This window comes from Stomoxys calcitrans, chromosome 1 (assembly GCF_963082655.1).
Source record: "Stomoxys calcitrans chromosome 1, idStoCalc2.1, whole genome shotgun sequence".
NCBI classification, from domain to species: Eukaryota; Metazoa; Arthropoda; class Insecta; order Diptera; family Muscidae; genus Stomoxys; species Stomoxys calcitrans.
In genome coordinates this window covers 197,988,218-198,000,438 of record NC_081552.1, presented here as the reverse complement: position 1 = coordinate 198,000,438, position 12,221 = coordinate 197,988,218, and the positions used below count along the sequence as shown (strand labels likewise).

The following is a 12,221-nucleotide window of genomic DNA, read 5'->3' as shown; positions in this document are numbered from 1 at the left end:
ATTCCCATTCAACGGATATCGCAGCGGAAATACATTGTGTGGTTGCTTGATTAAAGGATATTTGAGTTTATTTTTTATTACTGTTAATTCTGACATTGAGCCGGCAAACACCCACATTTCCACACATTTTTCACTAACAATTGGGCAATGGAATGGGGTCAGCGTGCAACCAGTTGAATTGCCGCTTATGTCAGATTCTATTCCCACATCCATGAGAAATAAAAATTACATTTGGGAATTTATTAGGACATTTAAGATTAATGTTGGTAATAATTGTGCTAATTAGAAACAAAGCATTATTCAATTAACAGGTGTAGCGAGTGAATAAATGATAGCAGAAGAAATTCCAAGTATTTCGAAAATAATGAAACCAATATTAATGGGAAGAGTTCTAAATATATTATTAAATAAGTGTATGGGTGGGAAAAATACCGGCGATAAATTCGTTGAATTTATAATAAGAGGAAAAATAAGTCCAGAAAAATAAATCCAAGTCATTAAAATAATTAAGTCTGGGAAAAGCTAATGAAAATCTGATTGACAATAAACAATAGAAAATTTTAATTCAAATGTTGCCTTTGAATATTTTGTTTTTTATACCCAGCACCATTTCGTTATCATTGCCCGGCTTTCGCGTCTAACCGATACCGGCACTTAGGTGGAGACCCAATACTAGACATAAACCAACTTAGGAGAGTGGTATTGAAAACAATTAAGGATTATGAAAGTAGCACGGAATTCCTAACTTAAAATTTTCTTTTTATACCCTAGCCACCGTAGCGCAGAGGTTAGCATGTCCGCCTATGACGCTGAACGACTGGGTTCGAATCCTGGCGAGACCATCAGAAAAAATTTTCAGCGGTGGTTTTCCCCTCGTAATGCTGGCAACATTTGTGAGGTACTATGCCATGTAAAACTTCTCTCCAAAGAGGTGTCGCAGTGCGGCACGCCGTTCGGACTCGGCTATAAAAAGGAGGCCCCTTATCATTGAGCTTAAACTTGAATCGGACTGCACTCATTGATATGTAAGAAGTTTGCCCCTGTTCCTTAGTGGAATGTTCATGGGCAAAATTTGCAATTTTTTACCCTCCACCATAGGATGGGGGTATATTAATTTCGTCATTCTGTTTGTAACACCTCGAAATATGCGTCTGAGACGCGTCTGAGACCCCCATAAAGTATATATATTCTTGATCGTCTTGTCATTTTAAGTCGATCTAGCCGTCGATCTATTGGGTTGCCCAAAAAGTAATTGCGGATTTTTTTAAAGAAAGTAAATGCATTTTTAATAAAACTTAGAATGAACTTTAATCAAATATACTTTTTTACACTTTTTTTCTAAAGCAAGCTAAAATTAACAGCTGATAACTGACAGAAGAAAGAATGCAATTACAGAGTCACAAGCTGTGAAAAAATTTGTCAACGCCGACTATATGAAAAATCCGCAATTACTTTTTGGGCAACCCAATAGATGTCCGTCCGTCCGTCCGTCTGTCGAAAGCACGCTAACTTTCCAAGGAGTAAAGCTAACAGCTTGAAATTTTGCACAAATATTTCTTATTAGTGCAGGTCAGTTGGGATTGTAAATGGGACAAATCGGTCCATGTTTTGATATAGCTGTCATATAAACCGATCTTGGGTCTTGACTTCTTGAGCCTCTAGAGGGCGCCATTCTCGTCCGATGTGACTGAAATTTTGCACGTAGTATTTTGGAATCACTTCCAACAACTGTGTAAGTATGGTTCAAATCCGATATAATTGATATAAACCGATCTTGGGTCTTGACTTCTTGAGCCTCTAGAGGGCGCAATTCTCGTCCGATTTAACTGAAATTTTGCACATAGTGTTTTGGTATTACTTCCGACGACTGTGCCAAATATGGTTCAAATCGGTCCATTTTTTGATATAGCTGCCGATCTTAGGTTTTCACTTCTTGAGCCTCTAGAGGACGCAATTCTCATCCGATTTAGCTGAAATTTTGTACAACGGCTTCTCTCATGACCTTCAACATACGTGTCTAATATAGTGAATCGATCAATTGCTTTATACTGCTCCCATATTAACCTATCTCCTGGTTATTTAAAGGCGCCAATAACTCGCCTTGCCATATCGAGCATCATAGGCACTCAGTATTTGTGCAAGAACTGTTGCCGCCCGGCCTCACACTGAGGCTCTCCACTCGATACCTATGATTGTCCGCGACTGCCGTTACAGCGACTCCGTATGGAACATTCCACTCTCCGCAACTCGTGGATGCGCCTGGCTGCTGATTGTTCGCGACTGCCGTTGCAGCTACTTCATATGGAGCATTACACTATCCGAAACCTGTGGACACGCCTGGTAGCTCGCAGGGAAACTTCTCGTTTCTTTTCTGTTATTATTGACTGCAACTAGTTCTTTAAGACTAACAAGCAATTTTTTTCCAGTCCTACTTAGTTATAAATAAATATGATTTTTAATAATCATGTACAAAATTTCAAATGTTAGAAGATCAACGACGTACACCTGCAGAGTTATTGAGGCTTACAGCTTCTGGATTAACATGAGTCTCAATCGCGAGTTTTATTACTTCGGCTACCGTTTTCACCTGAAGATCTCTATGGATGTCTTTATTACGGACGTACCAAGGAGCGCTAACAATGCATCTTAGAACTTTGTTTTGGAATATTTGGATCTGCTGGATGTTTTCATTGGTGGTGCATCTTCAAAGTTGTACGTCGTATTGCCAGATTGGTTTCAGCTCTTGGTTGTAGATTAAAAGTTTAATTTCGTTTGATAGAACCGATCTTTTACCAATTAGATATTTAAGTTTAGACCATTTCTTATTAAGCTCCTGACATTTCTTCTTCACATGTAAGAGGAGGTTAGGTTTAATTGGCAGTCTGCCATCAGACTCAGATGTTTTCGCCCATTGTGATACCATAGGAACAGAAGGGGGAAGATGTCTTCTAGTTCCTACCGTTGAACCATCCAGATCGCTTTAAAAAGCCCAATGTTCACATCCGCTAAATCAGATAGGTTTTCAAAGAAATGAGAACCTAAAGTGGAACTCCTTCTAACTGCTAGTGCAGGACACACACACAAAAGGTGTTCCATAGTCTCTTCTTCTTCGATGTCCTCACAGCTTCTGCAAAAGTCGTTGGTGGCAACCTTCAGTCAGTCAGCATGTTTTCCGATTAGACAGTGACCTGTCATGGCGGACACAATGACTGAGACGTCTGTTCTAGTCAGTGACAGCAAAGCGGTAGACCTCTTCAAGTCTAGATTAGGCCACATAGTTTTGGAATGCTCAGAACCACCTCTTTGTGACCATCTATCATTGGTTGTCCATCGGGCCTGGTCCTGAAAACTTAGCTTACATGTCGCTAGAGGCATACCCACATATTCCATTATCCCTGGAATGTGTAGGGTAGTTCCCAGACTCGCAAGCTCGTCCGCTTTAAAATTTCCTGGGATGTATCTGTGGCCCGGCACCCAGAATAGGTGAATTCGGAACTGTTTAGCTAGGGCGGTTTTTTGTGTTTAGAAATACATTCTCCAAGGATTTAATGGCTGCCTGTCTGTCTGACATTATATCTTAGCCATTCTACCACTTTCTTAATTGCAAGGATCTCCGCCTGATACACACTGCAGTGGTCGGGTAACCTTTTCGATATGACTGGCTCAAGATCTTTAGAGTACACCCCAAAGACCACCTGGTCGTTTAGTTTGGAACTATCCGTATAGAAGTCTATATACAATAACTTCTATTACCAGGGATATCGCAGTACCTCACGGCAGTGGTCGCAGTAATTTGTTCAGCCACAATGTCCAGAGGCATAAGATGTAGCATTAAATTCAGTGCATCCGATGGTGTCGTCCTTAGTCCGGCTGTGATGAACAAACAAGCCATCCTTTGGATGAGCAGTAGGTGGACTTTTGTAGCGCCGTCCACCAGACCACAACACCATATAGCATTATAGGGCTGACAACTGCTGTACATACCCATTGCATGACACGCGGTCTAAGCCCCCGACTTTTGACAATGGCTCTCTTGCAGTTGTATAGGGCAAGAGTTGCCTTTCTTGCCCTTTCCAAAATGTTGGATTTGAAGTTCAATTTCCTGTCCAGCAAAACACTCAAGTATTTTGCACTTTCTGTAAATGGAACATTCTCTCCACCCAAGGAGACGGGTTCCACTGTAGGCAACTTGTAACTGCTGCTGAAAAGAACTACTGCTGTCTTGCACAGATTTATACCTAGACCACTTTCGGTAGCCCACTTTGCTGTTGCACGTAGAGCTTCCTGAAGTATATTAAAATTTTTTTGCACCAAGCAATATTAGTAGCCCTCACAGCAATTTTACTAAAAAAATGCCGATGTGGAAACTATCTTCGCTCAAAAAGGGTATTTTGGGAGTTGTTGTAAAAAAGTTTTGGCAGAATTTATTTTTAGTTTCTTAAGGACACTTTTATCTGCAAAATTAAAAAAAAAAAAATCTAAGATATTTTTATTTGCTTTTTTTTTCTAAAATTTGTTTCCATTCCAAATTGCAAAGTGATATATCTACCCGTTCCCATACGCCATATTTTTTACTGTTTTTTTTTTCGATTTTCTCCCACTGTGCATCAGTTGGACCCTTAGTGCAGCCGAAGCGACCTTACAATAGTGGAGAATTAGCCGCGGAAACCAGACCATAGTCAGGATTCAGATTTTCCACCACCGTTGCGTTAGGCACGTCTTCTGAATCCTCACAAGATTAGTTCGATGTTAACATGATGCATGACGCATTCAGGAGCATTTGAGAATGGGCTTTTAAGCCCATGCGTTCTAAAGTCGATCTAGCCAAGTCCGTTTCTCCGTCTGTCTTAATCACAATAGCGGCCGAACGACTATCCGCTTGAATTTTTTCAGATGTAGGTCTTTGAGGATGGGAAATGGGCTTTATCGGTTCAAATTTGGATGTAGATCCCATATAAACCGCCCACAATAGCGGCCGAACGACTATCCGCTTGAATTTTTTCAGATGTAGTTCTTTGAGGATGGTAAATGGGCTTTATCGGTTTAAATTTGAATGTAGATCCCATATAAACCGATCTACGGTTTTGACTTCTTGAGCTCCTAGAGGCCTCAATTATCATTCAATTTGCTAAAACTTGGCACAAGGTCTTCCGTTGAGACTCTTCACTTCTGTGTTTTCTTACGACTTCCAATTACCTGGCCAATTGCGGTTCAAATCGGTCCATTACCAGACAAAGCTCCCATATAAACCGATTTTCTACGGCCCCTAGAAGCTTCAGTTTTTGGCTGATTTTGCAGAAATTTGGTACGTACAGTATGCATGAGTCCTTCAACTAAGTCGATTTGAGTAAATTTGTACCAGAATCCATAATGGTGTGAATTCGGCCCGGCCTAACTTAGAACGTTCTTACTTGTTTTTCTTTAAATTGTAAGCATTGGAAACATTCATTAGCAATAGGGATGATTAAAATATGTATGATTTTACCATTTGCTTATCACTTTAGTCATATGTAAAAGCATTCATAACTCAGGCATGTGAGTAGAGGGAGAAATTCATTTCCACATTTTGTCTCTAACAGTCTCATGAAGATAGCATAAAATGTCCAAAGGCTAACATAACATGTTAACTAGTAACAGTGTCCTGCTTTTCAGGCTCTCTTAGGGACTATGCTATTCCAGTCCAATCAGGAAGAAACCAAAACAAAAACAAACGTAGTGAATCGCACCATTGCCGTTAACAGCAAGCACTAAAAATCATTTTCATTCATCATTTCGTAATGCGAGTGCCTTACATAGACGATAGGATGTCGGCAATGCTGCTGTCTGCTGCTGTCTGTTCGTTGAGGGCGTTGATGTGCAATGTGAGTGTGTGTGTGTGTGTGAGTGTGTGTGTGTGTGTGTGTGTGTGAGAGTGTTTGTGAACGCACATTGTTTTCTGGGCCTGTTGCCGTTGATTTTGTAAGGCCCAAAAACAGTTTCCCTCAAGTCTTTGCGCTGTCTAAACGTAGTTAGCGGAAAATAATAACGAAATTGTGCAACTTTCTCAAATTCGTGGCGCGTCTAATATTTCCAAATGTTCGTACTTTGGCGTATAAAAGACGAAATTTGGCAAAAGGCCTTTGTTTGTATGTTGGCTTTTAAAGTTAGCAAACTCTTTAACATTTTTGTATAGTGTGTGGGTTGTTTGTTCTACGAGTATGTTGTTAGTTTTTGTTTTTGCCAAAATGTGAGATGATTACAGTTTGTGTGAAATTGCAAATTGCAAAGGAAGTAAAATCATAGTGAGCGGAAAATTTCTGAAATGTGTTAAAAGGCAAAAGGAAAGCAGCATACGTTAAAGAATTTCAAAAAAACGTAAAAGTACTCAGTTTTATGGATTATTAAACATATGCGAGAAAAAAATAGGAAAAAAAAATGGAAAATTAAACAAAGTTGAAAATTCAAAATTTTACTTTAATTAACAAAAATCTAGAAAAAGTATTAAAATCAAAAAAAAAAAAATATTAAAATAAACAAAGATATTCCTCGTTAATATCTTAAAAGTTTTTGAACCACAAAATCTAGAAAAAGTTAATGGAAAAAAATATTAAAATAAACAAAAAAAAAATATTCTTCATTAATGTGACAAAAGCTTTTGAACCACATTTAATCAAAGAAATCAATGTAAACAGTTCCCTATTAAATATTATGAATAAAGGCCCCACAATATGCCTTGACTTTGTATAAAAACAAGAGTGTGTGTTACCAGTAAAAGAAAAAGATTAAATCCCTAACTATGAAAGTCAAAAGTCCGAAAGCCCTAACTTAATGCGTTTTAAAGTTCATAATTGAGAAAAATTTGTCTTGTGTTCCACTTCTCCTCCCCCCGTACATTTAACCAACGTGTGCGGTGCAAAGGCCTTTTTCCCAACAAATAATTAATCATACTGGGGTTTAACTGCTTCTGTTCCTGACTGACTAGGTGAGTGTTTTTGTTTATACCCATGTGTGCGTGCAAGTGTGTGAGTGAGCATTTGTGTGTTGGCATGTTGGAATAAATCATTCATTATTTACATTTATTGATGGTCCCAGTGACCGTTAAACGGTGGGCTCAATAAAATAGCCTACGTTTTTGTTTTTTGCACCTTCAGTTGTGGTGTGGTGGCTATTGTTTTAGTACTCTTTGTTGTTGTTGTGTTATTGACCGAGAATTTGCTTAGTTTTTTACGATGAACTTAGTTTTACCTTGTGTCCCTTTAACAAGTTCAATGCTATGACATTGGTGTGTAGCAAGTAGCTAGCTATGTGCATGACTACCTGATGATGACGGCCTGTAATGTGATTTTAATAATGTCCTTTGGCAGCCAATTACATACAACTAACTTGTATTTATGTTATGTTAATTTCATATTAAAATTTCTCATTAGCATTGCAACATGACCTTGAGCATGCATTGACTTGAATTAAAGGCATCTGTGCATGTGTGTTGCTTTGCGATTTGAGTTATCCAGCAATTTGTGATGGATATTAAACCACATCACACATATGGGCGAATTCATTAAGGGGAGGGGGGAAAACACAAATAAACAAAATCAAGATAAATTTAAGGCCGAACCTTGTATACCCACCCCTATAGACTTTGCCAAACCTCTATACAAAAAAGAAGGTGGAACTTTGGATACACACCAATGTATATACAGAGCAGCTGACACCAAGTGTTACTAAGTTCAAACTGGATTGTCTGTCAAACTAGCAATGACAGCTACCTGATATTACAAATTTTCCTATTTATAGTTCATCAGCTATCAGCAAAAGAATTTGTTTCGGAGACAACTTAAAAAGAAAGTTATTCGTAATGGAGTTCAGGTGCAATAGTGTGATTGAGTAGTGTAATTGGCTGGAAAGTCACAGCCGGCTATAGTTGGCAAAATCAAACAACTCAAAGGGACCAACTACAAACGTGTTGGACATCACCAGAGAAAAGATTGCTACCATTCGCTTTTATAACGCATTCATATTTTCGTTCATTTGACTTGCGTTCATTCAAAAAATTGTTTAATTGCTTTTTATACCCTACACCACCACTGTGGTATAGGGTATTATAGATTTGTGCATTTGTTGGCAACGCTAAGGAGGAGAAGAGCTAGACCTATTGATAAGCATACCGATCGACTCAGCATCACTTTCTGATTCGATTTAGCCATGTCCGTCTGTGAGTCCATGTATTGCTGTAATCAAAGTGCAGGTCGTATTTGTTGTCCAATCATCACGAAATTTTTCACATATCGCTGGCCCAAGGACGAACGCTATTGATTTTGATAACCAGTAAGGAAGGGCAAAAGTCGGGCGGTGTCGACTACTGCCCTACACCTACCCTATAAGTACCATGTGGGACCTATATCCAATTCTGAACCAATTTTTATGGACCTCGGCGAGCAAATATGTTCAAACTGTAAAAACTACGGTTGACAAATGACAACATTATGGCAAATTACCCAAAATCTGACAAACATATACATGGGAGCTATATCTAAATATGAACCGATTACGTGCAAACTTCTCAGATAGTGTGATAGACGTCGAGGAAAGCGTTGTGCAAGATTTTGGCAAGATTGGTCAATAAATGCGATTGCAATGCCTCTTAAAGTGAAAATCGGTCTATATACATATATGACAGCTATATCTAAATCTGGGCCGATTTCTATGAAATTCGCCAATAATATTGAGAGTCATAAGAAAATCCTTCCTATAAAATATCGACAGAATCGTATAACAAATGATCACTTTTTTGCAATATTTCTCAAAATCAGACGAACATATTGGGTTGCCCAAAAAGTAATTGCGGATTTTTTAAAATAAAGTAAATGCATTTTTAATAAAAGTTAGAATGAACTTTAATCAAATATACTTTTTTTACACTTTTTTTCTAAAGCAAGCTAAAAGTAACAGCTGATAACTGACAGAAGAAAGAATGCAATTACAGAGTCACAAGCTGTGAAAAAATTTTCAACGCCGACTATATGAAAAATTCGCAATTACTTTTTGGGCAACCCAATATATGTGAGAGCTATATATAACTCTGAACCGATTTCGAGCAAACTCCTCAGATACTGTGATAGTCGTCGAGAAAAGCGTTTTGCGAAATTTTGGCAAGATGGATCAATTACTGCGCTTACTGTGACTCTAGAAGTTAAAATCGGGCGATACATATATATGAGAGCTATATCTAAATCTGAACCGATTTCCATGAAATTCATCAGTAATATTGAGAGTCAAGAGAAAATCCCTCCTGCCGAATTTCGAGAAAATCGGTTAAGAAAAGACCATTTTATTGCAATATTACTGGAAATCGGACGAATATATATAAGGGAGCTATATCTAAATCTGAAACGATTTTGACCAAACTCTATGTGTATTGTGGTAGTCATCGAGGAAAGCGTTTGTTCAAGATTTTGGCAAGATTGGTCAATAAATGTGCTTGAAGTGGCTCTAGGAGTGAAAATCGGGCGATATATACACATGAGAGCTATATCTAAATCTGAACCGATTTCCATAAAGTAATATTGAGAGTCAAGAGAAAATCTCTCTTGCCAAATTTCGAGAGAATCGGGTAACAAATGACAATTTTATTGCAATATTACTGATAATCGGACGAACATATATATGGAAGCTATATCTAAATCTGAACCGATTTCTATGAAATTTACAAGTAATATCGAGAGTCATAAGAAAAGCCTTCCTGCCAGATTTCGAGAGAATCGATTAACAGATGTCCATTTTATTGCATTATTATTGCGTATCGGACGAACATATATATGGGAGATATATCTAAATCTGAACCGATTTCTATGAAATTTACCAGTATTATCGAGAGTCATAAGAAAAGCCTTGCTGCCAAATTTCGAGAGAATCGGTTATAAAAATGACAATTTTATTGCATTATTGCTGAAAATCGGACGAGCTATATCCATATCTGAACCGATTTTTTCCAATTTCAATAGGCTTCGTCTCTAGGCCGAAAAACATGCCTGTACCAAATTGGAAGACGATCGGATAAAAACTGTGACCTGTACTTTGTACACAAATTAACATGGACAGACGGACGGGCAGACGGACATAGCTAAATCGAACAGAAAGTGGTTTTGAGCCGATCGGTATACTTATCAATGGGTCTATCTCTCTTCCTTTTGGGTGTTACAAACAAATGCAATAAGTTATAATACCCTGTACCACAGTAGTGGTGTAAGGTATAAAAACGTGTTGGATAACCACCAGAGAACAGATTGCTTCCATTCGCTTTTATAACGCATTCATATTTTCGTTGCATTTGACTTGCCTTCATTCAACAATTTTTTATTGCTTTTTTATGCATTTATTGCTTTTTTATACCCTCCACCATAGGATGGGGGTATATTAATTTCTTCATTCCGTTTATAACACATCGAAATATCCATTTCGGACCCTATAAAGTATATATATTCTTAATCAGCGTAAAAATCTAGGACCATCTAGCCATGTCCATCCGTCTGTCTGTTGAAATCACGCTACAGCCTTTCGAAATAGAGATATTGAGCTGAAACTTTACACAGATTCTGTTTTGTCCATAAGCAGGTTAAGTTCGAAGATGGACTATATCGCAGTATATATCTTGATATAATCCCCATATAGACCGATCCGCCGATTTAGGGTCTTAGACCAATAAAGCCACATTTATTATTCGATTTGGTTGAAATTTGGGACAGTGAGTTGTGTTAATCTAGTCGACATCCTTCTTTAATTTGGTCCCGATCGGTCCAGATTTGGATATAGCTGCCATATAGACCGATCTCTTGATTTAAGGTTTTGAGCCCATAAAAGGCGTATTTATTGTCCGATGACGCCGAAATATGGGACAGTGAATTGTGTTAGGATCGTCGATATCTTCTGCAATATGGTACAGATCGGTCCAGATTTAGATATAGCTGCTGTATAGACCGATCATCGATTTAAGGCTTTGGGCCCATTTGAGGCGATTTATTGCTCGATTTCGCCGAAATTTTGGCATGGTGATTTGTGCTAGGCCCTTCGACATCCTTCTTCAATTTGGCCCAGATCGGTCTAGATTTGGTTTTAGCTGCCATATAGACCGATCTTTCGATTTAAGGTTTTGGGCCCATAAAAGGCGCATTTATTGTCCGATTTCGCCGAAATTTGGGACGCTGAGTAGTGTTAGGGCCTTCGACATACTTCTGCAATATGGCTTAGATCGGTCCAGATTTGAATATAGCTGCTGTATAGACCGATCTCTCGATTTTAGGTTTTGGGCTCATAAAAGGCTCGTTGGTTGTCCGATTTGGCCGAAATTTGACACAGTGAGTTATGTTAGGCTCCTCGAAATCTTTCTACAATTTGGCCAAGATCGGTCCAGATTTGGATATATCTGCCATATTGACCGATTTTAGGTTTTGGGCCCATAAAAGGCGCGTTTATTGTCCGATTCCGCTGAAATTTGGAAATTGGAAGCAGTTAAACCCCAGTATGAGTTGTGTTAGGCCCTTCGATATCCCTCTTCAATTTGGCCTAGATCGGTTTAGATTTGGATATAGCTGCCATATAGACCGATCTCCCGATTTAAAGTCTTGGGCCCATAAATGGCACATTTATGCTCCGATTTCGCTGAAATTTGATACAGTGAGTTATGTTAGGCTTTTTGACAGCCGTGTCATATATGGTTCAGATCGGTCTATATGTGTATATAGCTACCAAAAAGTCCAATATTTTGTTTTACAAAATTGAACAATGACTTGTACTTAATAGACCACTCAATATCCGTGTCGGATTTGGTCCGTACATATTCGGATAAAGCTGTTATGGGGGCATTTTTCACCGGATTACGACGAAAGGTGGTTTACACATATATCCGAGGTGGTAGGCATCCAAAGTTCGGCCTGGCCGAACTTAAAGCCTGTTTACTTACTATTTTATATTACCGTTACACTACAAGCAACAACATGAAAGCTGACACACTAAAAATAAGAGATGATTCGCAACATTCGCTCAGTGGGGTGGGGGGAAACATGGAGTTAGAAATTTTAGAAAAAATTAAAACTTTCTTACACCATCAGCACCACCAGTATCTGGGGCTCAAATCGAAGGTTCTTCAGAAAAGAGGATGAATATTACATTCAAAATTGTGTCCATTTATCTAGGGGGCCGGCCCAAGCTCAAAACTGCCCCCAACCTAAAACCGCCCCAAATAGTCA

General features: G+C 38.5%; 1 protein-coding gene across 1 annotated transcript in view; it reads left to right on the top strand.

Moving 5' to 3' along the window:
- Positions 1 to 6,262: 6,262 nt before the first annotated feature.
- LOC106091488 (uncharacterized) overlaps positions 6,263 to 12,221 on the top strand; it is a 297,696-nt gene continuing 291,737 nt past the window's right edge. The window contains exon 1 of the mRNA XM_059369614.1: positions 6,263 to 6,961. The gene's annotated coding sequence lies outside the window, so the exon portion shown is untranslated. The remainder of the gene's footprint in view (positions 6,962 to 12,221) is intronic.